This window comes from Lucilia sericata, unplaced genomic scaffold, assembly GCF_015586225.1.
Source record: "Lucilia sericata isolate MDLA Ls3-8-SP2 unplaced genomic scaffold, ASM1558622v1 Contig002221F_arrow, whole genome shotgun sequence".
Classification (NCBI taxonomy): Eukaryota; Metazoa; Arthropoda; class Insecta; order Diptera; family Calliphoridae; genus Lucilia; species Lucilia sericata.
The window spans coordinates 26,560-49,759 of record NW_023996052.1 but is presented as its reverse complement, the minus strand read 5'-3'; the positions used below and the strand labels follow the sequence as shown (position 1 = coordinate 49,759).

The following is a 23,200-nucleotide window of genomic DNA, read 5'->3' as shown; positions in this document are numbered from 1 at the left end:
ATGATTAGAATAATTTTAAGTTAATTTTATGCTTTAGTTAAACATATTTAAGAATCTCTGTGTTTATTGCTTTAAAACGTATTGTCTCTGCCATATTTGTTAAAATTTCAGAAATTTTTTTTTCGCTTTAGACCAAAAAACTCTTTTTCAACAAAAATGTTTCCCAACACGCTAGAAAACATAATAACAACAAAAACACATTACTACCTTTAGTACCAGTCAACACCATACACTCTGAAGGCTTCTCAACAAAAACAATGAAAAAAGTAGGAGCAGCACAGTTAACAATGTTATGCCAACATTCATATTCAAACAACTCATCCATATGCAAGCCCCCCACCCTCCAAAAAAAAGCAACAAAACAAAAGAAAAAAATTGCCAACTTTACAAGTGAATTTCCGCTGAGGTGTTTATTGTTGTTTTTGTAATTGCTGTTGTTTTTTATGCTCTTCTTCTGGCGCAAAAGTTTACAAAACAAAAAAAGAAAAAACTCATTCATGTTAAATAAATGCCGCATACACATACACCGGCTTTTCCTCAAACAAACAAAAAAAAAAAAACGAAAACATTGTCAAGAGTTTTCTCTTTTTTTATAATGGAGGCATAGAAAGCAACAACAAAAATAAAAAAACAAACATTTACTCACACTCTGGGCTATTTAAAGGAAGGGATGTTGTTGAAAACAAATTGAAGCATTGTTGTTGTTTCCACTGTTGCTGTAAAAACAACCACAAAACTACAGAAAAGTGAGGGGGAGGGAAATAGATAAAAAATCTAGATTTACTCTCTGCTCGAGGAATAGTTAAATAAAGAGTAAAACATAGTTTTTAAACAGAGGGCGAAAAAACGTGGTTTAGGGAAAAGACCTTTGAATTTGTAAAGGAAATTGTTGTTTTTTTGTTATTTTAATTTGTAAATGTTAACAAAATTTATATTTTTTTTTAACAAATTGTGTTAATTACTTTTTTCTTTTTCTCAATTTTTAGGCTTTAAAGACTCTTGTTTGGACAAGGAAATTATGCAAATAAAGGTAAGAATTTATAGTTAAAATGGTTTAGAACTGTTTTAGAAAGGAACTGATCTTTAAATGATCTAGAACATATCTACAAAAAGTATAAAACTGATGAAAGTGTGAGTGAACTGATTTTCATATAGATTTAGTTTGAATAGACTGATTCAGTACTGATAATCAGTTCTAGGATTAACAATAGATGTGCAATATATTTAGAATTTGTATATAATTGATCTAAAACTGATCTACAATATACATATATAAAACTAATCTAGTACTAGTCTCTCATAGATCTATATTGATCCAAAACTGATGTAGATCTGATCTTTCAAACTATCAAACTGATCTAGAACTGATCTATAACTGGACTAGAGATGATCTCGAACTGTTCTAGAATTGAACTAGAACTGAACTCGAACTACGGTAGAATTGATATAAAGCTGATTTCGAACTGACGTAGAACAAATCTCAATAGAAAGTAGAACATTTGACTATAAACCAAAATTTTCACAAAAAAACTCTTTTTCCTCTAATCCCCCAAAACAGAAAAATTATTGCTTCACATAAAAAACCCTAATAAATTCTACCTTTATATTTATATTCCCCTTATCCACAGATTTCCTTCAAAACCCTACACCATAGATAGAATTTATTTATTTATGCAAATTTATATAAAGGTACGATGTACAACTATAATACACTGCACTTTTTGTCTGTTAGCGGAAAAAGGAAATTGTTTTGCAAGTAACCCAACAAAAACAAAAAAAAAAAAAAAAAAACAAGTCATTATAGCCTTAACTCTCTCTCTCTCTTTAAACAACACACGCTAATGCATAAAAAACAAACACACACACAATCTTGCATATCAATATGCCGACATATTTACCTGCCAAACCTGCTGCATATAAAAATATAAACATAACTATATCCACAAAACATACAGACGTATGATTAATAACAAACACAAGAAACAGCTGGTTGCATATTTACTTCAAGTTATTGCGCATGTGTCTTAACTCTTTTTATTTTCGGAAAACATAAACAAAACAAATCAACAAGAGCGCGAGAGAGAGTGTGCAAAAAGCACACTTGTTTACATTTTATAAAGCAGTAGTTGGGGATTACGACTCCTTCTTTACTCCCCCTTGCTTAAAGGCGCCCACACACTATTTTTCGTATTACAGCAAAAGGTGTGCGTGTGTGTTTGAACTCAAATAAAAAAAAAACATTCACTTTTTTGGTTCTCTTTTATTTAATTGCTGCTTCCCCACACCCCTCTCAAAAAAGAGTGTAAATTGGTATTTTTGCATATTGCATACATTTTCACATACATATGTACATACGTATAAACATACATTTCGTGCAAATGTACTTTGGTTGTACTGAAGATAAAGAAAAACTGTGTTTTTTGCGGTTGTTTTATAGTGATGCCAGATAAATTTTTAAGCACAGGGAAATTTTTTTAATTTCAAAAGAGATTTTAACATATTTTTGAAATGACACTAGCTAGAACTGAACTAGAACTGAACTAGAACTGAACTAGAACTGAACTAGAACTGAACTAGAACTAAACTAGAACTGAACTAGAACTGAACTAGAACTGAACTAGAACTGAACTAGAACTGAACTAGAACTGAACTAGAACTGAACTAGAACTGAACTAGAACTGAACTAGAACTGAACTAGAATGACTAGAACTGAACTAGAACTGAACTAGAACTGAACTAGAACTAAACTAGAACTGAACTAGAACTGAACTAGAACTGAACTAGAACTGACTAGAACTGAACTAGAACTGAACTAGACTGAACGAGAACTGAACTAGAACTGATAGCTAGAACCTTGGACTAGAACTGAACTAGAACTGAACTAGAACTGAACTAGAACTGAACTAGAACTGAACTAGACTGAACTAGAACTGAACTATGAACTTGAACTAGAAACTGAACTAGAACTGAACTGAACTAGAACTGAAATAGAACTGAACTAGAACTGAACTAGAACCTGAACCTAGAACTGAACTAGAACTGAACTAGAAACGAACTAGAACTGAACTAGAACTGAACTAGAACTGAACTAGAACTGAACTAGAACTGAACTAGAACTGAACTAGAACTGAACTAGAACTGAACTAGAACTGAACTAGAACTGAACTAGAACTGAACTAGAAAACTGAACTAGAACTGAACTAGAACCTGAACTAGAACTGAACTAGAACTGAACTAGACTGAACTAGAACCTGAACTAGAACTGAACTAGAACTGAACTAGAACTGAACTAGAACTGAACTTGAACTAGAACTGAACTAGAACTGAACTAGAACTGAACTAGAACTGAACTAGAATCTGAACTATGAACTGAACTATGAACTGAACTAAACTGACTAGAACTGAACTAGAACTGAACTAGAAAACTGAAGCTAGAAACTGAACTAGAACTGAACTAAGAACTGAACTAGAACTGAACTAGAAACTGAACTAAGAACTGAACTAGAACTGAACTACGAGAACTGACTAGAACTGAAACTAAGAAACGGAAACTAGAAAACTGGAACAGAACTAACGAACTGAACTAGAACTGAAACTAGAACTGAAACTAGAACTGAAACTAGAAACTGAACTAGAACTGAACTAGAACTGAACTAGAAACTGAAGCTAAACTGGAACTAGAACTGAACTAGAACTGAACTAGAACTGGAAACTAGAACTGAAGCTAAGAATGGAACTAAACTGAACAAAACTGAACTAGAACTGAACTAGAACTTGAACTAGAACCTGAACTAGAACTTGAACTAGAAACTGAACTAAAACTGGAACTAGAACTAGAACTAGAAGCTAGAACTAGAACTGAACTAGAACATGAACTAGAACTGAACTAGAACTGAAACTGGAAACTGAACTAGAACTGAACTAGAAACTGAACTAGAACTGACAACTAGAACTGAACTAGAACTGAACTAGAACTGAACTAGAACTGAACTAGAACTGAACTAGAACTGAACTAGAACTGAACTAGAACTGAACTAGAACTGAACTAGAACTGAACTAGAACTGAACTAGAACTGAACTAGAACTGAACTAGAACTGAACTAGAACTGAACTAGAACTGAACTAGAACTGACTGAACTGAACTAGAACTGAACTAGAACTGAACTAGAACTGAACTAGAACTGAACTAGAACTGAACTAGAACTGAACTAGAACTGAACTAGAACTGAACTAGAACTGAACTAGAACTGAACTAGAACTGAACTAGAACTGAACTAGAACTGAACTAGAACTGAACTAGAACTGAACTAGAACTGAACTAGAACTGAACTAGAACTGAACTAGAACTGAACTAGAACTGAACTAGAACTGAACTAGAACTGAACTAGAACTGAACTAGAACTGAACTTAAACTGAACTAGAACTGAACTAGAACTGAACTTGAACTGAACTAGAACTGAACTAGAACTGAACTAGAACTGAACTAAAACTGAACTAGAACTGAACTAGAACTGACTACTAAACTGAACTAGAACTGAACTAGAACTGAACTAGAACTGAACTAGAACTGAACTAGAACTGAACTAGAACTGAACTAGAATTGAACTAGAACTGAACTAGAACTGAACTAGAACTGAACTAGAACTGAACTAGAACTGAACTAGAACTGAACTAGAACTGAACTAGAACTGAACTAGAACTGAACTAGAACTGATCTAGAACTGAACTAGAACTGAACTAGAACTGAATTAGAACTGAACTAGAATTGTACTATAAACCAAGACCAAGAATCTAAAACTGAATTAAAGCTGCCTTAAAAAACCGATCTAGAATTGTTCTATAAGTGATCTAAATCTAATCTCAGTAACGTTCTACAACAATATTAAAGTTTTTTCCCAAATCGTTTTGGCCATGTCCATTTCAATCTGGCCACACTCAGTTCTCTTGTTATTTCCATTCCATTAACAGCAATGGAAATGATCTCTGGTCTTTTTTAAAGAGTTGAGTGAGTAAATAAATAAATGAAGAGAATCTATGTAAGTGTATGTGTGAAAAATGTTTGTTGAATTTTGTTGTTGGTTGTCCTCTTCAATTTGTTTTCTTTTTTGTATTTGATACATAAACATTAGTCTTTAAAGCGCATTTGAAGCGTAAAAGTGCACGCGTTTTTTATTTAATAAAACAATTTTACGGTAAACAAATATTTCACAATTATTAAAAAAAAATTAAAAAATCAACGAAATATTTGGGAATTTCAAAAAAAAAAAAAATATTTGAAAAAAAATTTCAAATTTCAACATACCATAATAAAATAGAGAAAAATAGAAAAAATACTAAAAAAAAAGTGAAGAAAAATATTTGCACAAAAATATTTCTTTACGAAATATGAAAAAAGTGAATTTTCACGTGATGTCTGTGTGTGTGTTTAAGTGGCAAAAATAAAAAAAGAGATAAGATTGTTGCTTGTGTGTTTTCGCGTTTAAATTTAGAAATTCGGCACAAATAATAATAATCGCTTTATAACACACAAATATGTCATTTAGAAGAAGAGATTTTGTTGCTGTTGTTGTCGTCAGCCAATAAGTTAAAAAAAATAATAATTTATTACCTCTACTTAACGAAATATTTTCTAATTTAGGCCGTATTTATTTAAGAATTTGGTTTAAACAGTCAAAATGTGTTTATTTTTCCTACCAAAGGTATTTTGTCAAATAATTTATTTATTTGTTTTAGTTTATTTAATATTTAGCACTTTAATTATTTAAGTTTTCTTAATGAGCAAAATAACCCAAAACATTCTATTTACACTTAAAATTATCTGCCTAATGTTTAAATTTGTTTAAATGATAGTTTGTTTACATGCTGTTGTATTTGTATTTTTTCCCTTTGAAACATTCACGCTTTTTTTATTAGCTTTTCTCCTCTTTTTTTTGCACTTTCTCATATCAATTGATTTATTTTGTTTTTTTGATTGAGTAAACAACAACAATGTTGCTAATGTTGATTTTTCATTCTTCAATAGTTGTTGTTATCGTTGTTGTTGTACTTTTTATGTTTATTTTTTTCGGTTCGTTCGTTTCGGCTTGTTTCATTGATAAAAATTAATCAATCATCTGTAAATTGAAAGTGTTTGTTGATAAAAAACATAAAATATAACTAAACTTTGAAATTTGCTTTCAGCAAAAAGTTTTTTTTTTTAAGTTTTCAAAATATCTTTTTTGCTTAAATATACTTTACAGAGTGACAACTGAAGGTTACAAAAAGTTGGTCTTTTTGTAGACATTTAATAGAGACAACTCTCTTCTTTATAAATATTCACTAAATCTTGATATTTTGTAGTTATATAGAAGGGAACATGAACTAGAGCTGAACTAGAACTGAACTAGAACTGAACTAAGAACTAGAACTGAACTAGAACTGAACTAGAACTGAACTAAACTAGAACTGAACTAGAACTGAACTAGAACTGAACTAGAACTGAACTAGAACTGAACTAGAACTGAACTAGAACTGAACTAGAACTGAACTAGAACTGAACTAGAACTGAACTAGAACTGAACTAGAACGACTAGAACTGAACTAGAACTGAACTAGAACTGAACTAGAACTGAACTAGAACTGAACTAGAACTGAACTAGAACTGAACTAGAACTGAACTAGAACTGAACTAGAACTGAACTAGAACTGAACTAGAACTGAACTAGAACTGAACTAGAACTGAACTAGAACTGAACTAGAACTGAACTAGAACTGAACTAGAACTGAACTAGAACTGAACTAGAACTGAACTAGAACTGAACTAGAACTGAACTAGAACTGAACTAGAACTGAACTAGACTAGAACTGAACTAGAACTGAACTAGAACTGAACTAGAACTGAACTAGAACTGAACTAGAACTGAACTAGAACTGAACTAGAACTGAACTAGAACTGAACTAGAACTGAACTAGAACTGAACTAGAACTGAACTAGAACTGAACTAGAACTGAACTAGAACTGAACTAGAACTGAACTAGAACTGAACTAGAACTGAACTAGAACTGAACTAGAACTGAACTAGAACTGAACTAGAACTGAACTAGAACTGAACTAGGACTGAACTAGAACTGAACTAGGACTGAACTAGGACTGAACTAGAACTGAACTAGAACTGAACTGAACTAGAACTGAACTAGAACTGAACTAGAACTGAACTAGAACTGAACTAGAACTGAACTAGAACTGAACTAGAACTGAACTAGAACTGAACTAGAACTGAACTAGAACTGAACTAGAACTGAACTAGAACTGAACTAGAACTGAACTAGAACTGAACTAGAACTGAACTAGAACTGAACTAGAACTGAACTAGAACTGAACTAGAACTGAACTAGAACTGAACTAGAACTGAACTAGAACTGAACTAGAACTAGAACTGAACTAGAACTGAACTAGAACTGAACTAGAACTGAACTAGAACTGAACTAGAACTAAACTAGAACTGAACTAGAACTGAACTAGAACTGAACTAGAACTGAACTAGAACTGAACTAGAACTGAACTGGGACTGAACTAGAACTGAACTAGGACTGAACTAGAACTGAACTAGAACTGAACTAGAACTGAACTAGAACTGAACTAGAACTGAACTAGAACTGAACTAGAACTAGAACTGAACTAGAACTGAACTAGAACTGAACTAGAACTGAACTAGAACTGAACTAGAACTGAACTAGAACTGAACTAGAACTGAACTAGAATTGAACTAGAATTGAACTAGAACTGAACTAGAACTGAACTAGAACTGAACTAGAACTGAACTAGGACTGAACTAGAACTGAACTAGGACTGAACTAGAACTGAACTAGAACTGAACTAGAACTGAACTAGAACTGAACTAGAACTGAACTAGAACTGAACTAGAACTGAACTAGAACTGAACTAGAACTGAACTAGAACTGAACTAGAACTGAACTAGAACTGAACTAGAACTGAACTAGAACTGAACTAGAACTGAACTAGAACTGAACTAGAACTGAACTAGAACTGAACTAGAACTGAACTAGAACTGAACTAGAACTGAACTAGAACTGAACTAGAACTGAACTAGAACTGAACTAGAACTGAACTAGAACTGAACTAGAACTGAACTAGAACTGAACTAGAACTGAACTAGAACTGAACTAGAACTGAACTAGAACTGAACTAGAACTGAACTAGAACTGAACTAGAACTGAACTAGAACTGAACTAGAACTGAACTAGAACTGAACTAGAACTGAACTAGAACTGAACTAGAACTGAACTAGAACTGAACTAGAACTGAACTAGAACTGAACTAGAACTGAACTAGAACTGAACTAGAACTGAACTAGAACTGAACTAGAACTGAACTAGAACTGAACTAGAACTGAACTAAACTGAACTAGAACTGAACTAGAACTGAACTAGAACTGAACTAGAACTGAACTAGAACTGAACTAGAACTGAACTAGAACTGAACTAGAACTGAACTAGAACTGAACTAGAACTGAACTAGAACTGAACTAGAACTGAACTAGAACTGAACTAGAACTGAACTAGAACTGAACTAGAACTGAACTAGAACTGAACTAGAACTGAACTAGAACTGAACTAGAACTGAACTAGGACTGAACTAGAACTGAACTAGACTGAACTAGAACTGAACTAGAACTGAACTAGAACTGAACTAGAACTGAACTAGAACTGAACTAGAACTAGAACTGAACTAGAACTGAACTAGAACTGAACTAGAACTGAACTAGAACTGAACTAGAACTGAACTAGAACTGAACTAGAACTGAACTAGAACTGAACTAGAATTGAACTAGAACTGAACTAGAACTGAACTAGAACTGAACTAGAACTGAACTAGAACTGAACTAGAACTGAACTCAACATAGAAGATCTTTTAATAGGAAAACTTGCTCTAATCTTGTTTAAAATTCATATAAATATAAACGTTACTTACGACAATTTCCTGTGAAAATCTTATCATTAACATTAAAATGAATTTTTTCCCAGGAATGTAATTAAACTAGGAAATTGAAATGTTTTACTCATTTGTCAACGGTATTACTTAAATAGACATTCCAGGAATTTGAAAACATTTGACAAAAACCTTAGACAACTGAGGCTACAAGTATATTACACAAGTATAGCAAGGTATATTATACCCCTAGCTCATTACTTTAATTAAAACCTTTTTCGCCTTTTCATTATTTCTTGTTGTAATAGACAACAAGCTTAACAACTTGTTGTCCTTTGCCTCAAAATGACTTGTACACAAAAACAAATGTCATTTAAAATGAAATTAACTCTTATTTTCACCTTCTTTACAATATTAAAGTAAAATAGGATTTTCACCTTGTTACAGTTATATACACATAATACTTTTTATTATCTTGCTTTCTTGGGTTTTCTTTTACTGTTTGGAAATGAAAAGTCATTTCCTACCCGACCTCCTGTGGTGCAAGAGTTTGTATTGTAAATATACCCCAAAATTTACTTCCTCAACTTGGTGACTTTTTGAATTAAACATAAACTCACTCTCTACCGACCTGCGGCCCCCCAAAAAGACAAGCTACAAATAAATAAAGCCAAAAATAAAATGAAACTGAAATTGTTTAAGCTTAAAAATAAACAACTGACAAAATGTAATTAAAAATTTCAGTGACAACGTAAGCTTTACAAATAATAGAGATCCAACTGCCAGCCTGCTGACTGCCTTTGTGGCATTAACTTTTCATGTAATTTTGGGGCACAAACGAAGACACACAAACAAACACAGATTGAAACTGAAACATAAACTTCTACACTGACTTACAGTTGACACATACAAACACTTATTTACTCACACATACATACATATAAAAGAGAGGTGAGAGTTTAAACATTTAACCTCACAATTGTGTTTTTTTATTTTATTTTTTCATTGTTTGTAACTGAATCATGTACAAATTTATGACATTTATTTTTACACGCAAAAACACACAAAACTTTGACAAGAGTTTTCATTCCGTTGCTAGACCAACAACAAAGACAGCAACAACAGCAATCAAAAGAGAAGTGCGAAATCTTTCTACGTTAACAAGTTGAGATGCCTTTAAATGTAGTGGAAGAATGTTGGTTTGGAAGTTGTTTTATTTTTTTTCTTCCTTCTTCTTTTTGACAGTCGTAATTTATTTGTTAGACATACAGTCTTTTTTCCTTTTCCTTTGAATTAACTTTACTTCCGTTTTGGCTCACTCTGTTATGCTGTTAATGAAACAACTGTCAGTGAAAACAAAAAAAAAACTCAAAACGTGTTTGAACTTTTCAATACTAAAATATTATTATTAAGTTCAAACATGTGTCCAGATTTTGTTCATTATTTGTTAGCTTTTTTTTCTACCTAATCTCTCTGGGGACCTCGGTGGTAAAGAGAATTAAGAATTTGGTGAAACATTAATAATAATAATTTAGTTTTCTTTAGAATTATGGATTAGTTTTCTTTAGAATATGGATGCTTTAGCTCTGTACGAGAGCAAGTTTTTCTATGAAAATTTTCTGTGTATGAGAGCGTGTTTATCTATTAAAATATGCTCTGGAGAATTACGAGGTTTGCTATGAAAATTTGCTCTCGTCCAGAGCAAGTTTTCGCTATCTGGAGGAGAGCGAGGTTTACTATGAAAGTTTGCTCTGTACGAGAGAGAAGTTTTCCGTGAAAATTTGCTCTGGACGAGAGCAAAAGGTTTTCTGTGAAAATTTGCTCTGGATGAGAAAGAGGTTTTCTATGAAAATTTGCTTTGGACCAGAGCGAGGTTCTTATGCTCTCGACGAGAGAGAGGTTTTCTATGAAACTTTTCTCTTTATGAGAGAGGGGTTTTCTATGAAAATTTGCTCTAGACGAGAGAGAGGTTTTCTATTAAAAATTGCTCTGAACGAGAGCGAGGTTTTCTAAGAAACTTTTCTCTTTATGAGAGAGTGGTTTTCTATGGAAATTTACTCTGGACGAGAGAGAGGTTTTCTATTAAAATTTGCTCTGAACGAGAGCGAGGTTTTCTATGAAACTTTTTTTTGTATGAGAGAGTAGTTTTCTATGAAAATTTTCTCTGGGCGATAGAGAGGTTTTCTATGAAACTTTTCTCTGTATGAGAGAGAGGTTTTCTATGAAAATTTGGTCTGGACAGGAGCGAGGTTTTCTATGAAAATTTGTTCTGGACGAGAGCGTGGTTTTCTATGAAAGTTTGCTCCGGAGGAGAGAGAGATTTTCTATGAAAATTTGCTCCGGACGAGAGCGAGGTTTACTATGAAAGTTTTCTCTTTATGAGAGAGAGGTTTTCTATGAAAATTTGCTCTGTACGAGAGAGAGTTTTTCTATGAAAATTTGCTCTGGACGAGAGAGAGGTTTTCTATGAAAATTTGCTCTGGACGAGAACAAGGTTTTTTATTCAAATTTGCTCTAGATGAGAGAGAGATTTTCTATTAAAATTTGCTCTGAACGAGAGCGAGGTTTTCTATGAAACTTTTCTCTTTATGAGAGAGTGGTTTTCTATGGAAATTTACTCTGGACGAGAGAGAGGTTTTCTATGAAACTTTTCTCTGTATGAGAGAGAGGTTTTCTACGATAATTTGCTCTGAACGGGAGCGAGGTTTTCTATGAAAATTTGCTCTGGACGAGAGCGAGGTTTTCTATGAAAGTTTGCTCTGGACGAGAGCGAAGATTTCTATGAAAATATGCTATGGACGAGAGCAAAAGGTTTTCTGTGAAAATTTTCTTTGGACGAGAGAGAGGTTTACTATGAAAATCAACTCTAAGCCGAGCAGTTTTTTCTATGAAATTTTCATCTGAAACAGGGCAAAATTTTCTTTATCTAGCTAGTCAAACTACAGATTATTTTAAACAATTTTTAGATTTAACTAACAAACTATTGTTAAGATAGTTTTATATACATTTGTAACATAAACATAACATTCTCATGCCCTAGAAATCCTAAGCAATCATTCCTTTTGTCTCCCCCCCACAAACTCCTTTTCCAATGACTTATGTCACAGGTCATTGAATTTACAAAAACCATATGTGACACATACATATAACTATTTATTTCTCTACGATAACTATTGTAAATTCCTAAGGATATTATTGTAACTGATAGTAGTAGATTTAAATGTAATTTAACATTAGTTTACATTACCCTTGTTATATAAATAAATAAATAAAAAATAAAATAGAAAAACAACTTGATTCTTAAACTCAACAATACTGAGAAAATTCAGTTTGATTTTATTTACTTTAACAATTGATAAAATGTGACAATAAATGCTGCTGAAATCTTTAACGACAACGGCAACAACAACTTGGTTACAATAAAAAATCCCAACGTAAACTAAAGCAATCCAATTTAATCTAATGTATCTAGTAGAGAGCAAAAAAAAAAAAACAGGGGGAAAATACTTTGTAGTTTTTACAAGAAGGTGAAAAAAGAAGTTATTTTTATTTTCTTTTCGCAATTTTTAACTAAAATAACATTTGCTGTTAGCTACAGGGAATTGAAAGGGGGTTTTGGAGAAACCCTTTTTTTGCTTTATTTTAAAACATATTATTTTAACCTTCAAAATCTTTTGTTAGTAATTGAACATTATATTGACTTTTACAATGACATTCATGACCACTTCTTTTTTTCTACTTTTTTAGTTTTTTTTACAATATTTCCAAACTCATTGAAAAAATTATACTTCAACTGCCTTTGACCAAGCCCAACACCCAATCATATACATTCACATACACACACACACATACTTACATACATGTGTGTATGTGTAAGTGTTTTGAGCTTGAGTAGTTCGATGTCATAGCCATGAATGGCTCGTTCTAATAAATTTATTGCTTTATCATCAAAATTGCTTTAAACAGCAATTGAGTGCGAGTTCATTTCATTACATTACTTTTTCTCTACACAACAGTCCTTTTCCATTCTTAACAAACAACTTGAATCCTTTTTCTTTCCTCTATGATTTTTCTTATATTTGATTTCTGTTTTTTTTATATTTGTTTTCTAATGTATTTTTATGTGTTTTTCTTTTGTATAATTTTTATTTAAACGTTTGATTATTGCTGTAATTTTTCTTGTTATTCTGTAATTCTTAAGTTTTCTTGTTGCAATGTGGGTCACACCAAAACAACCAACTAAAGTACGTTTTATTTCTGTTTTTATTTTTCTAGTTTTTCTTTTTTTTTTTTTGCAACCTTTTTTTCTTCCAATAAAACCGTAACCACAGACATTTACATTGGCGGTTTGGCTTTGAAAACACAACAAATACTTAAATTGGAAAAAAAAACTTCGATATCAAATGTTCAACAACAAGAGTATAAACTACATATTCACCCTAACACTCGTGGCAACATAGTTTAAATTCAATTTAATTTTCCAATACAGAGATTCAAAAGTGAGAAAGCAAAAAAAAAAAAAAAAAAAAAACGATTATGTAATTAAACTCAAAAGCTTTGTCATCTTAAAAAACCATTTTAATACTCAAGAGCTTAATCTATTCACAGAAGAATTTGCTCTTAAATAAAGCAAATTTCCAAAAGAATAGGAAAATAAGGCGGAATGTTTCTTAAAAATTTTGCTCGAGATCTGAGCAACATTTTATAGATCAGAGCAAGTTTTTTATCTAGTCTGTAGTCTAGTCTATAGTCTAGTCTACAGTCTAGTCTAGTCTATAATCTAGTCTATAGTCTAGTCTATAGTCTAGTTTATAGTCTAGTCCATAGTCTAGTCTATAGTCTAGTCTATAGTCTAGTCTATAGTCTAGTCTATAGTCTAGTCTATAGTCTAGTCTATAGTCTAGTCTAGTCTATAGTCTAGTCTATAGTCTAGTCTATAGTCTAGTCTATAGTCTAGTCTATAGTCTAGTATATAGTCTAGTCTATAGTCTAGTCTATAGTCTAGTCTATAGTCTAGTCTATAGTCTAGTCTATAGTCTAGTCTATAGTCTAGTCTATAGTCTAGTCTATAGTCTAGTCTATAGTCTAGTCTATAGTCTTGTCTATAGTCTAGTCTATAGTCTAGTCTATAGTCTAGTCTATAGTCTTGTCTATAGTCAAGTCTATAGTCTAGTCTATAGTCTAGTCTATAGTCTAGTCTATAGTCTAGTCTATAGTCTAGTCTATAGTCTAGTCTATAGTCTAGTCTATAGTCTAGTCTATAGTCTAGTCTATAGTCTAGTCTATAGTCTAGTCTATAGTCTAGTCTATAGTCTAGTCTATAGTCTAGTCTATAGTCTAGTCTATAGTCTAGTCTATAGTCTAGTCTATAGTCTAGTCTATAGTCTAGTCTATAGTCTAGTCTAGTCTATAGTCTAGTCTATAGTCTAGTCTATAGTCTAGTCTATAGTCTAGTCTATAGTCTAGTCTATAGTCTAGTCTATAGTCTAGTCTATAGTCTAGTCTATAGTCTAGTCTATAGTCTAGTCTATAGTCTAGTCTATAGTCTAGTCTATAGTCTAGTCTATAGTCTAGTCTATAGTCTAGTCTATAGTCTAGTCTATAGTCTAGTCTATAGTCTAGTCTATAGTCTAGTCTATAGTCTAGTCTATAGTCTAGTCTATAGTCTAGTCTATAGTCTAGTCTATAGTCTAGTCTATAGTCTAGTCTATAGTCTAGTCTATAGTCTAGTCTAGTCTATAGTCTAGTCTATAGTCTAGTCTATAGTCTAGTCTATAGTCTAGTCTATAGTCTAGTCTATAGTCTAGTCTATAGTCTAGTCTATAGTCTAGTCTATAGTCTAGTCTATAGTCTAGTCTATAGTCTAGTCTATAGTCTAGTCTATAGTCTAGTCTATAGTCTAGTCTATAGTCTAGTCTATAGTCTAGTCTATAGTCTAGCCTATAGTCTAGTCTATAGTCTAGTCTATAGTCTAGTCTATAGTCTAGTCTATAGTCTAGTCTATAGTCTAGTCTATAGTCTAGTCTATAGTCTAGTCTATAGTCTAGTCTATAGTCTAGTCTATAGTCTAGTCTATAGTCTAGTCTATAGTCTAGTCTATAGTCTAGTCTATAGTCTAGTCTATAGTCTAGTCTAGTCTAGTCTATAGTCTAGTCTATAGTCTAGTCTATAGTCTAGTCTATAGTCTAGTCTATAGTCTAGTCTATAGTCTAGTCTATAGTCTAGTCTATAGTCTAGTCTATAGTCTAGTCTATAGTCTAGTCTATAGTCTAGTCTATAGTCTAGTCTATAGTCTAGTCTATAGTCTAGTCTATAGTCTAGTCTATAGTCTAGTCTATAGTCTAGTCTATAGTAGTCTATAGTCTAGTCTATAGTCTAGTCTATAGTCTAGTCTATAGTCTAGTCTATAGTCTAGTCTATAGTCTAGTCTAGTCTAGTCTATAGTCTAGTCTATAGTCTAGTCTATAGTCTAGTCTATAGTCTAGTCATGGTCTAGTCTATAGTCTAGCCTATAGTCTATTCTATAGTATATCCTGTAGTCTATTCTATAGTCTATAGTCTAGTCTATTGTATAGTCTAGTCTATAGTCTAGTCTATAGTCTAGTCTATAGTCTAGTCTATAGTCTAGTCTATAGTCTATTCTATAGTCTTTTTTATAGTATATTTCCTAATTTGCTCCGATTGAGAGCAAGATTTTCCCTGTGGATTTTAAATAATTTTGGTCATTTTGGGGATCTCCCTGTTTTTCTGTCTTGGAAGAGTCAATGGTTTAGTTGCTGCGTTGTTTCATATTTACTGCTTTATATCAATGTCGTTCAGTGTTCTTGTAGTTTATAGTTAGTTTTTTTTTTTGTTATTGTTCGTTTCTTTTTATTCACGCCTGTTAGAAAACAATAGAGGAAAATATATATGAATTCAAACGAATATGAAGCAGATAAATGTAACTACTTACATTAAAAAGACATACACACATGCATATGTATATCACGAAACAGTAACAAATACAAGGATTTTTGCTTTCATACACATTCTAGAGCAGATTGTTTACAATGGTGACCACAAGCTGCAGGCGATAGTTATAATTCGAGTAAATATCTTGCTACTGTATTCTTTATTCCTCTCCTAACAATCCTCCTTTTTTGTTGTGTTTATAAGATTGCTTTTTATTGTGTAAAAGTTTGATAAAGATTCCTGTGGTTTGTCGCTTTTCGCTTGAAGTTTTTAAACGTTACTGTGTTCGCTGATATACTCTTCAGACTATGGGCCTTTGCTTGTGTGTTATTTTAACCCATTATTATCAAACATTTATGTCATTAATGCATTTATCCTTGTTCAATGCAAAAAAAAAACTCACATATACTCTTTCACACATACATACACATTCAAAAAACGTTAGACAGACATTAAAATTCTTCTTCTACATTCTTCGATACACAAGTATCTTGTTTGTGAATGCATGCATGTATGCATAAATGTGTGCAAATGACTGAGAGATTATTATTTCCTTTATATTTTTGTTGCAGTTTTTGTGAAGAGAAATGTTTGTATGTATTTGACAGCTGCATAAACCGACATGCATACATACAAACATATCCTTAACGCATACTTACGCACTCAATATTGTTTTATTCTAGTGTGATGATATTGTTCAATACATGTTTAACATTTATTGTTGTTGACGTTGTTGTTTTTTTTTGTTGGTTGTTTTATTGCTGCTGTTTTTGGTCTCTCTGTTGCCAGCAATTAAGTATGTATTGGTGTTAATGTATCTGTATAGTTTTATTTATTTGCACAGGATACAAATGAGTAAGAATATGTATGTATATGTATGTAACACACATGTATGTAAATGTACTTGATGCATCAACACTTGAATATATTTATTTCTTTCCTTTTTCACATTTTCCTCTATAAGTTTTTTTATTTTGCTACAAAATAAAAACTCTTGTGAAATTGAAAGGATTTTGTTGTTTGGCTTTCACTTATAGCTGCAGCAGTATTTGTAGTTGGTTGACTGGTGTGGTCCAAAAAAAACCACCCACTTTTGCAAATTACTATTTACAGTTTTAAACAAAATGGCATAAATTACTTTCTGTACAAAAACAACCAAAGTTTGCCTATAAAATTCTGCTACATAGAAAAGGGTGTCAAGGGGTGTTTCTGGTGATTTATTCAAGTTGCTGTTGTTATTGTAAATATGTTGCCAGATTGATGGATTATTCCAATTGAATTCCTTAGTAAATGTTCCATTCTTTTAGTTTGTTTTAATACAATCAATTTATTTATACTTTTTATATTGAATGATTACAATGTCACTGTCAGTTAGTTTAGCAATCAGCCACATAGAATGTCAAGTGTTGTTACTATTTTTGAAAAAAGAATTTACAAATAGAAAACAAGTTATAAATATAAGTAACAAAAAGGTCATATGGTTATTTGTAGTGCAAAATAATGCAAAAACTAACACTAAAAGACAAATTGCCAATGATTTATCGCAACAAATTACTGCAACAAAAAACTTACATTAGAATATTTTAAAGGTTACTAAGTTTTTTTTGAATCTTCCTCTGTTCACTACTTAGATTCCTTATTTTAACCATAAAATTTTAGTTTTCGATTTTCTTTTACTTCTAGTATTTATTTAGTAATAAACAAAAACTCAAACAACACCCTTAGTTTTTGTTATTGATCCATAAATATTACTCGGTATTTACTTAATTATTTGCCATTAAAAACAGACAACCAATAGAGAAGTTAAATACAAAATAATATGTATAAATTATGGCGAATTAACTTATGTGGTAAATGGCTTAAAGTTAAAACAATTAAAGGGAAACAAAAGTATGGGTTAACGATTTTAAGGAGCAAGTAAATCTTAAAAAAATAATATAAAAGTAAAAACAGAAATCTTATTAGATTTTAAGGAAAATCTTAAGGAAATAAACAGCTTGATTTATCTTTAGTGTACTACATTAGCACTACGGTACGTATGTTTAATATTTAATAAAAAATAGAATCCAAATTAAGTAATATGTTCTACTACAGTACGAATGATTAATATTTAATTAGAGATCGAATTTGAAGCTAAAATAGAAAGAAGGAAAATAAATAAGGAATCTAGACTAGACTATAAACTAGATTATATATATAGACTAGACGATAGACTAGAGCTATAGACTAGACTATAGACTAGACTATAGACTAGACTAATATACTAGACTATAGACTAGACTATAAGACTAGACTATAGACTAGACTATAGACTATAGACTAGACTATAGACTAGACTATAGACTAGACTATAGACTAGACTATAACTAGACTATAGACTAGCAATAGACTAAGGCAATAGACTAGACTATAGACTAGACTATAGACTAGACTATAGACTAGACTATAGACTAGACTATAGACTAGACTATAGACTAGACTATAGACTATACTATAGACTAGACTATAGACTAGACTATAGACTAGACTATAGACTAGACTATAGACTAGACTATAGACTAGACTATAGACTAGACTATAGACTAGACTATAGACTAGACTATAGACTAGACTATAGACTAGACTATAGACTAGACTATAGACTAGACTATAGACTAGACTATAGACTAGACTATAGACTAGACTATAGACTAGACTATAGACTAGACTATAGACTAGACTAAAGACTAGACTATAGACTAGACTATAGACTAGACTATAGACTAGACTATAGACTAGACTATAGACTAGACTATAGACTAGACTATAGACTAGACTATAGACTAGACTATAGACTAGACTATAGACTAGACTATAGACTAGACTATAGACTAGACTATAGACTAGACTATAGACTATAGACTAGACTATAGATTAGACTATAGACTAGACTATAGACTAGACTATAGATTAGACTATAGATTAGACTATAGACTAGACTATAGACTAGACTATAGACTAGACTATAGACTAGACTATAGACTAGACTATAGACTAGACTATAGACAAGACAATAGACTAGACTATAGACTAGACTATAGACTAGACTATAGACTAGACTAGACTAGACTAGACTAGACTATAGACTAGACTATAGACTAGACTATAGACTAGACTATAGACTAGACTATAGACTAGACTATAGACTAGACTATAGACTAGACTATAGACTAGACTATAGACTAGACTATAGACTAGACTATAGACTAGACTATAGACTAGACTATAGACTAGACTATAGACTAGACTATAGACTAGACTATAGACTAGACTATAGACTAGACTATAGACTAGACTATAGACTAGACTATAGACTAGACTATAGACTAGACTATAGACTAGACTATAGACTAGACTATAGACTAGACTATAGACTAGACTATAGACTAGACTATAGACTAGACTATAGGACTGACTATCGACTAGACTATAGACTAGACTATAGACTAGATATAGATCAGGACATAGATAGACTATAGACTAGACTAAGACTAGACTATTGCCTAGACTATAGACTAGACTATAGACTAGACTATAGACTAGGACTATAGACTAGAACTATCGACTAGGACTATAGACTAGGAATATAGACTAGACTAAGACTAGACTATAGGATAGACTATAGACTAGACTATAGACTAGACTATAGTACTAGACTATAGACTAGACTATAGACTAGACTATAGACTAGACATATGACTAGACTATAGACTAGGACTATAGATAGACTTATAGACTATACTATAGACTAATATTAGACTAGGACTATAGACTAGGACTATAGACTAGACATAAGACTAGACTAAGACTAGACTATAGACTAGACTATAGACTAGACTATAGACTAGACTATGACTAGACTATAGACTAGACTATAGACTAGACTATAGACTAGACTATAGACTAGACTATAGACTAGACTATAGACTAGACTATAGACTAGACTATAGACTAGACTATAGACTAGACTATAGACTAGACTATAGACTAGACTATAGACTAGACTATAGACTAGACTATAGACTAGACTATAGACTAGACTATAGACTAGACTATAGACTAGACTATAGACTAGACTATAGACTAGACTATAGACTAGACTATAGACTAGACTATAGACTAGACTATAGACTAGACTATAGACTAGACTATAGACTAGACTATAGACTAGACTATAGACTAGACTATAGACTAGACTATAGACTAGACTATAGACTAGACTATAGACTAGACTATAGACTAGACTATAGACTAGACTATAGACTAGACTATAGACTAGACTAGACTAGACTAGACTAGACTATAGACTAGACTATAGACTAGACTAGACTATAGACTAGACTATAGACTAGACTAGACTATAGACTAGACTATAGACTAGACTATAGACTAGACTATAGACTATTACTACGTGAACTGTAATCCTAACTATAGTTAAAAACTATATTCTGGTCTGTAGTCTTTTAAACTCCCTGAAGTTTACTAGGCATTTGTTATCAATAAACAATATTTTAATTAAAATTCCAATATTATAGCATCTGGTAACATTCTATTATGTTAACCTTACAATAATAATAAAAACAAACAAAACGAACGGCTATGAGCAAAAAACAACAACTCAAACGAGGATACTCGCATATTTATTTTCACCTATAAACATATAGACGCAACGTGTATATGCATTTTAAAATAGTTTACATACATATATGGGAAAATTTTGTATCAGTGATGTTGTTTTATTTTTTGTGTACATATACACACACACACACACACATATAAATAAACATACATAAATGCTCTTGAATGCAGGTGAGTAGTTTCACATAGTAGTTAATTCAAACACAAGGGGTAGTACTACTCACAGTTTATGAATGATGATGATGAAGATAATGACGATGATGGTTTGTTGGAGTGGGTGTATGTGTGTATGTGCCATTGTTACAATTGCATTTATTCTTTAGAAGTATTACAGCTACCGGATGTTTGAGAAAATAAGGAAAAAAATGTAGAGAATCCGGATATACTTGAAAATTATTTGAAATTGAATATTAAATTTAATCTTGATGTGAAAATAAAGAGGAAAAGATAAAAATTGTAAAGAAACTAAGAAATTTATGGAAAATATGTATGAAGTTATTAAAGGAAGAAGAAAAAAATTATTTTTATTTAAATTTTATTTAAGACATTAATAAAGCTTTTTTTTTTTTGTGATTAAGACTTTATAACACCTTTATAAGAAAGAAAGGTTAAGTTTTTTTTTCTGTAACTTGTTAAACACAAGTGTATTTCTTTGTTAAGAGAATACCTTGGTTGCTTAAAACTTTATTACTCAACACCACTTCTTTTTTGCCATTTGTTTTGTTGTTTATTAAGTAATAAAAAGAATAAAAAAATATTTTTTTTTTTAACTAAAAATAAAACCCTAAAGCTTGAGGTTGTTTTTAATATGAAAAGATGTTTAATTTTGGAGAAACGTGCTTTAACAGTTAAATTTTAATTAAATCAGTTAAGAGTTTTATTCAGTTTTTCTTTGGGGGAATACTTCTACAACAATAAGAACTTTTTCGTTAAGGGATTAACAATGAGTAAAATTTTTAGTTAATGTTATTTTAATTACCCCAAATGCAATATAATTGTTTGCTTAAACTTTGCTTATTAATGGAAAATTTTTGAGAAACATGTGTTTGAATATTGAAAGAAATTGTTGGATAACTTTAGCTAATTAATTTAGTTTAAAAGAAATTAAAAATTTTTTTCCTTCACTAGGGATAAAATGCTTAATAAATGGGTTTTTAGTAAGTTAAATAAATTTTGATTATTTACAGAATTTTGCTTTCACTTTTAAGTCATAAAATATAAAAAAATTTTATTGTTAAGAAATTATTTTTTTAAATTTTGGTAATTTCTTTTCAATAAACAAAAATGTTTTGTTTTTTTCAAATCGTTACAATACTTTCTTTTAACTAAAAGTAGACCTCAAGTACTTTCATTTCATATTATAATCACTTAAATTGCTTAATAGAATATTTTTAAAAACTTCAGCAAAGTTTTATGAAAATTTTAATTTTAGATATTTTTTTAAATTTTTATAAAAATTATAATTTTTTTATAAACCTAAATTTGTTTTATTTTAAATAATAGTAAACATTATTATCTACCCAAAACTATAAGAATTAAACAATTTTTTATTATAATATTTTTTAAAGCTTAATAAAGTTTAGTTTAAAAAATTTACTAATTTTTTTGAAATTTCCAAATTTTATGAATGGGAAACTAATTTTTGTTTTCTTTATATTACAGATTACAACCTAAACTACTAACAAAAGGTAAGAAATTTTTAAATTATTTATTTTCATTTTTTTTTAAACTAAAAAATGTTTCAAGAAATTTTCTAAAATCAACAAAAATTTCTTAAAAAAAATTTTAAATCGCAAAATGTTTCTTCATTATCTAATAGAGTACATAGAAATATCGGTCGTAAAACCACAAAAGTATATATATATTCTGGGTCCTTATTAAATTCTAAGGCGATCAGGCCATGTCCGTCCGTCTGTCTGTTGAAATCACGATAGGGACCATACGTTACCAGCTATACAGTTGAAATGTTGTATAAATATTCTCTATTAATAAGTCTTGAATGGTATTGAAAATGAGCAATATCGATCCACGTTTTCGGATAGCCCCCATACAAGTGGACACCAGAAAAACAGCTTCATAAGTACGAGTATAGCGATGAAATTCATCATAAATAAGTTTCATATGAGAAAAAATCTCTCCACCAAATTTTATGCGGATCGGTTTATAATTGACCCTATCCCCCATATAAGGTTCCCTTCAAAAAATTGCTATAACGCTCTTTACTGACTAAAAAATGCGAATATAGCTATGAAATTCATCATAAATAAGTTTCACTTCGTTAAAACACGTTTAAATTTTCCCACAAAAATCAATTTTTTTGTTCGAAAACCTTAGAAAACTAAAATCGCTTATAACTTCGTTAAAACACATTTAAATTGAAAAATAAGCTTATTTTGTGATCACCCATATTTTCCCACAAAAATCGATTTTTTTGTTCGAAAACCTTTGAAAACTAAAATCGCTTATAACTTCGTTAAAACACATTTAAATTGAAAAATAAGCTTATCACCCATATTTTCCCCCAAAAATCGATTTTTTTTGGTCGGAAACCTTTGAAAACTAAAATCGCTTATAACTTCGTTAAAACACATTTAAATTGAAAAATAAGCTTATTTTGTGATCACACATATTTTCCTCCAAAAA

The 23,200-nt window shown here is 31.0% G+C and overlaps 1 long non-coding RNA gene across 1 annotated transcript in view; it reads left to right on the top strand.

Annotated features, from left to right (window-relative positions):
- Positions 1-982: 982 nt before the first annotated feature.
- Positions 983-23,200, top strand: part of LOC119613637 — a 48,130-nt gene continuing 25,912 nt past the window's right edge. Inside the window, exons 1-2 of the long non-coding RNA XR_005232244.1 lie at positions 983-1,030; positions 22,220-22,245. This is a non-coding gene — a long non-coding RNA (uncharacterized LOC119613637). The remainder of the gene's footprint in view (positions 1,031-22,219; positions 22,246-23,200) is intronic.